This window comes from Mytilus trossulus, chromosome 14, assembly GCF_036588685.1.
Source record: "Mytilus trossulus isolate FHL-02 chromosome 14, PNRI_Mtr1.1.1.hap1, whole genome shotgun sequence".
Taxonomy (NCBI): Eukaryota; Metazoa; Mollusca; class Bivalvia; order Mytilida; family Mytilidae; genus Mytilus; species Mytilus trossulus.
The window spans coordinates 41448923-41455671 of NC_086386.1; the positions used below are offsets into that span (position 1 = coordinate 41448923).

A 6749-nucleotide genomic window follows, 5' to 3' on the forward strand; every position below is an offset into this window, starting at 1 on the left:
TTCGCACGATGCACATGACCTCAATATTATGCAATACAACAATTGCATCAATGTGGTAGGCATATCTTATCATAAACCATATAATTGGGTTTTCTGCATCAGCAGTACTATGATTTCCAATAAAATCTAACTGGAGCTATCAATGAGTTTGAAAGAAAAAAACATCCTTTATATTAACAAAATCTTCATAAATGTACCGATATTGAATGCACAGTGTAAGTGCGAAGGGAAACCGTGATGAAAGACTGTAAACACACGTATTATTTAAGGTAAAAAGGTGAATAGAAATAAGAGATTCAATTTCCTAACAAACAAATTTAATACAACAAATACTTGAACAACTGTCAAGAAATAGTTACAGTTATATGTATATTTAGGAGATAACTGTATTGTATTTTAAGCTCCGACGGCATCAATTGGGGATTTGATGGTCGCAAATTAAGTTTACTGGCGACGCATTAGCGGAGACAGTAAACGGGTATTTGCGACCATCAAATCCCAAATTGATGCCGTCGGAGCTTAAAATACAATATTGTTATCTCCATTCTAATGAAATTAACAGAAAACAACGTTAAAACATGTATTTAAAATCTGTCATATGCCGTCTGCGCTTGCGCGTACGTCCCATAGCATCAATTGTCAATTCATGCCATGTAATAAAGTGACGTTATCCGATCAAAATGAACGTTACAAACGTTGTACTCCAAGTACCAAGTACCATCTGGTGCAACAAAATTGGTACCGTTGATTTTATTGCATTAGAATAATAATTGGAAAGCATGGAAAATGTGACAAAAAAAACAACAAATGCCATTGCTCTTTTAATTCACTTATCTGTTGCATCAATACACGTTAATCTTCATTTTTTCAATTGCATTGATATACAATTATGAAAGATATAAAGTTGAACTGTCTATTAACACTTTTATTGAATATGATTTATAATTCTATGCGATATTCATGTTTCAGCCTAGGTTTTTGTTAACAGCGTTTGGAAAAACAGTTTCAAACTTCTTTATTTTTCACTTATTGTTCGTTCTCTAGTGATTTTTGTTTATCTCAGTTTATGTATTCTGGTATGATTGCTAGCTGTGGAATAGATATGTAGTCATTACATAAAATTGAGAAAGGAAATGGGGAATGTGTCAAAGCGACAACAACCCGACCATAGAGCAGACAACAGCCGAAGGACACCAATTGGTCTTACATGTAGCGAGAAACTCCTGCACCCATAGGCGTCCTTCAACTGGTCCCTTAAAAATATGCATACTAGTACAGTGATAATGGACGTATACACAAGAAACTAGTATTAATAATCATACAAGACTAACAAAGGCCAGAGGCTCCTGACTTGGGACAGGCGTAAAATTGCGGCGGGGTTAAACATGTTTTTGAAGTTACATGTAACAGAGAGCAGAATAAAAAAGGAAAAAACCAATTTTCCTCTTTTTTCACTCTAATTTCTTACAAGTGCAATTAGAGGCCAAAATAGGACAAGAACGTAATAAATTTATTCTATAACCCTTGTTTTTGAGAAAAAATCATGAAAAACAAAGACAATTCTGTAAAATTAGTATTTATTTGATACATTTCAAAATAAATTTATACTGAATTCTACACTTTACTGTCCATTTTCATTCAACTCTCCGTAAATGATGCAACTTAGAATAAATTTATTCTAAATGCATGGTGCTTTCTGTATATAATCATTTGTAAAATAAATTTATTATAAAGAGCCTTGATATCTATAATTATCAGTTCGAGAAAATCATAGAATAAATTTATTCTACATTTAATGTCATTTATGATTATAACAATATTTAAAATAAATTTATTTTGAAAGTCCAGTAATCTGTATGGTGAGACTGTGATACAGAATAAATTTATTCTACATTTAATGTCATTTATAATTATACTAATATATAAAATAAATTTATTTTGAAAGTAAAGTAATCTGTATGGTGAGGTTGAGACACAGAATAAATTTATTCTATGTTCAATGTGATTGATTTTTGTCTTGTATAATAATATATAAAATAAATTTATTCTGAAAGTACAGTTATCATATTAAGGTGGCGACACAGAATAAATTTATTCTACATTCAATGTGGATTAAAAGTTTTATGATAAATAAAATAAATTTATTTTGATAGTCCAGTAATAATGTTAAGGTTGAGACACAGAATAAATTTATTCTGGTTATAAAAATATGTAAAATTTGTTTAGGAAAAAATACACTGATCTGTATGATGACATTAGGCTACATAGAATAATTTTATTTTAAATTAAACCAGCGGCGTTTTTGATAATATTTGATATGTTCACATAATAAATTTACCATGACAATACAGTTAGGTCATAGAAAAAATGTGTTCCTATATAATTTTCTATCTTTCATGTCTATTTAAAGACATATAACATTCATAAAAAAGTATTTTATATTATTTGAAGTTGCGATCTGACTGTTTTTAAACCCAACTTAAGACAATACATATATCTGCTATCAACAATGCAAAAGGACACTCCCTTGAAATATGAAAATATCAATTTCTTCAGCTGATTTTGTTATGTGGGACTGAATAGAAATACTGTGCAGCAATTTTAAAAAACAAAATATCAACATATAAATGTAAAATAAACAGATACAAAATAGTAAAAGTTAAACAGTTTTTTCTTAAATTGAAAATAAATCTATTTTTAAAACATGTCTCTCTCTGTAGATGTACGTGTTAACAATTGTCCTTTTTCTTGCTTCTGGATAGGCCTGATCTGAAAGAAGTAACGACAAATTCAAAACAATTTCAAATATTTTTAGTTATCATACCAAAATTCATTATATTTGATGAAGAAACTGTCTGTCTTTCTATTAATCTAAATAATGATGTCTGTTGTGTTTATCATGTTTATATTCACTCTCTTTATTGTCATTAATAACAGTCTTGCTCCGTGTTGAAGTCCGTACTTTGACCTATAATGATTTACTTTTATAAATTGTGACTTTGATGGAGAGTTGTCTCATTGGCACCCATACTACATCTTCTTATATATATATATCTATTGCCTCTGGATACAGCAAGATAAAAATGGCTATGCTATGCACTTGAACAGTAATTGTGGATTTTTTTTATACAAAAAAAGGGATTAACGTACAGTAACTCATTAAACTTTTACTATTTGAAAGCCAACACTCTATAAAATTAAAAACTCATTATTACATACCTAATCTCCATCTTCAGAAACACTGTATAAGTTAGGACTGAATAACAATCTAGTCTTTTTTGCTGGTGTTTCATAACATTTTTCTCACTCTACAAGAAATATTTGAAGTTTAAAATGCAGGAACACTTACTCTGTTATTGTTTTTCTTCAGGCATATTTCTATATTTTTATCAGGATTGGCATGAATCGTTCCCAACTTCCTGAATATGCATGTAATATTTGCCATTGGACATTCAGCCAGTCATGATCAATCAATCAATCAATCAATCGTAGAGTCTTAAAACAGATGAATGGTGCATGCATAGGAGACAGCGAACTGAAGACACAAATAACAATTAAAAAACAGGTGTCATTAAGTCTTGAACAAAACACAGGACTGGTGTTGACAATACTTTTTACCTACACCATTCAACATACCAGAAAACAAGTAAGACATGTTCCAAAAAAGAACAGCAGCTTCCTCAGGCAAAAGTATGAGTAATGTACCCAACACATTCCCCCCTTCAACAAAATATCAATTTTCCACTCAAAATGTTAAAGATGCGCCTTCGGCACTCTGATACAAAAATATATTGATATTTAGGTACATGTACTTTAAGTCAACACTTGACACATTTTATTACCAAAATATGAGTGCAAATGTTTCACCTTTTTCTTACATATTCAAATCATGTTGAAAGTCTTTAGTATGGAGGTTTTACTACAAATATCACGTATACTTAACATTAGCAAATTGCACAACTACAATGTATGATTGTTGTTATGGCTGCTATTAACCGAGAAAACCTCATTTTGTGTGTCGCTTTTGTTCCTTCCACCATGATAAATTAATCATCATGTCTCGACCAAAAACCTCAATCTGCAGCGGGACAGACAGACGGACGAACAAACGGACGAACGCACAGATTCGCACACTAGAAAACACAATGCCCAAAGATGGGGCATAAAATTTACTGTTGAAATTGAAAGTAGAGAGTTGGCAAAAAAGAAAGTAGGGTAGGGATAAGAGGGAGGCAGGACTTTTTCGGGACCTCAGGATTTGGGGATTGACCCTTGCGGGATCCGGGAATATATTTTCTCCCCTCAAATTACCCTTAGTCGGTCTTAGTCATTTATACAAGATCCATATCCTACAATTGGCATGTTAATAATGCCCTCAAAAGAAAAAGCACTGATGGATTGTCCTAGAAGCATATTTTATTAGACTAATAAGGTCTATATATAAGCAGTTACATTTATTTCATGTTAAAGCGGTGCAAATTTTTTATTTAATTTGACTTTTACCAAAAGATGCATTGTAGCAAAGGAGAAGAATAATTGTGGTCTGAGACCAGAGACACAAAAATATTGAATTAACAAAAAGGAAACAAATATCGGACTTTGAAAAAAGGGAGATGGCTTTTGATACCTTTTATGAAATTCTCCATACATAATGTCTTTTACAAAAAATCCTCCTACAACAGTTTACAAGCTGTATATGCCCGCGATTTCGTGGGTGTGTTCTAGTATTGCTAATAGTACCTAAGAATCGGATCTTAATACAACATCTTAACATCAAACAAATGCGTTAAGGTTATGTTAACCCCGACAGATAGACATGACACCACAGTTGTCATGGTTGTTCCATACACTACATATTATTGTCCTACATGTATTGCTTAAAATGCCCGAAAAATTTACCCAGCCACTCAACTTAACATTGTTCAATGAACCATAAAAATGAAGTCGAAGTCAATTGAGACCTGTCAGACCGACATTTCCAGCTGACAATGATTCCAAACATGATACACATTATATAGTGACCCTACTGCTTAAGGCATTTGAGAAATAGACCAAACCACAAACACTATACATTGAGCAATGAACCATGAAATTGAGGACAAGGTCAGAAGGAACCTATCGGGTGGATATGTACACCTTACAATCATTTCAATAACCAATACACCAAAAATAGATGACTGACTAGTTATAGTATCTAGATACGGTCTTGCTTAAGTTACTTTATCTTTGATAAATGATCCATGGAATAAGGTCGCGGTCAGGTTAACCCTACATGTACCTTGCTGACGAACATGTAAGTATTGCTAGGAACCCATATACCAAACATAGTTATTATATTACTCATAATAAGTGAGTTTTTCATTTAACAAAACAAAAAGTATCAAGCAGTTTACTGAACCATGAAAATAAGGTTGCCGGGACAATGACATATGACGGACGGAAATTTCGTAACATAAGGTATGAAACATTTAGATTGTCTAACTTATGAAATACAATCTTCAAACAAATAGTGTACACCATCGTCGTCGGCGCCGCTGGGATGAAATACCTACCATGTCTCACATAAAGGCGTCGGAGAAAGAGAAAAAAAAACATCACTGCACAACAGACATCAACGTTTCATGTAAACCTCTGAAGAAAGAGAAACCTTTTTGAGAAAATTAATTTTTTTCCAAAAAGGACCCATTAATTTGTATTCATGATTGACTATATTTCTTCCAGAGTTTAATCGTTAATACACATGATATATATCATGTATATGCTATTCTTTTACCATTATATAATATTTATGAAAAATTCACTGTTGTTAAAGTGTGTACATTTCCCTCGAGATACAATGTATATTATTTACCATTTGAAATTCCTTGCAGTCAGAATTAATACATTTTTTAAAAAATTATTCGAAAATGCCTGCCCATTACAAGTATAAATTTGGTGACCATTCAGGCATTCATTTGAGAAGAAAGATTCGACTGAGGTGTGTCTTTTCAAAGAGGTTCTTTTAGTTCGAAAAGGACATCTGTGGTCTACTAAAATAGTGCATAGTTATGAAAATTTGTCAACAGAAGGCATGAAAGGCTTATAATATCTATGTTAAAATATATAAATACATGTACATAAAATAGATACTTACAGACTTCTGTTGTCTATCCTGATATGTTACTGGTGCCGTTTCAACCATGACAGATACAATACACAAATAGAAATTGAATCGTCGCTTCTAATCTTTGAATAACATTTTAAATAGACCTTTCCTCCATGTACTAACTCGAATAATTCAGCGCCCCCTATCCAATACTTTTCTCGAGGAATTGGTTAATGGAGTGAACTGAGTGATCGTTAAATAACGACTGGATTATTCGGGTTATCCATGTACTGACAAATATATTAAGATACAGTTAAATGCACACGCTGTGGGTTTATTATGTAATTTTTGTCGTTTGTTTGTCATTATCTATCGTGCGAAATTTTACATTCGGATGTTTTATAATTTATTAGGGTTTATATAATCACGATGGCCACAGTGTGTGGTCATTAAAATATGATATGGGTAATTAGCATATGATAACAAATCTTGTTTGAAGTAAGAATCGTAAGATTTTATATTACAATTCTCTTTTTCGTTTAGTTCTTAAAATCAAGGAGGTTATATCATCTCATAATAACTTCCTTGTTAAAATTAAAAATCATTAACGTTATTAAAAAAAATCGAAGTTTGGAATATACCAATATATTTTTTTTGCAAAAGA

The 6749-nt window shown here is 31.8% G+C and overlaps 1 long non-coding RNA gene across 1 annotated transcript; it reads right to left on the reverse strand.

Annotated features, from left to right (window-relative positions):
- Positions 1-1999: 1999 nt before the first annotated feature.
- On the reverse strand, positions 2000-6373 carry LOC134696544 (uncharacterized). Its single transcript, XR_010102967.1, has 3 exons — positions 6134-6373; positions 3220-3308; positions 2000-2769 (listed from the first exon to the last, which is right to left on the reverse strand). It is a non-coding gene; the product is annotated as an uncharacterized LOC134696544 (long non-coding RNA).
- Between the last annotated feature and the right edge of the window lie 376 nt (positions 6374-6749).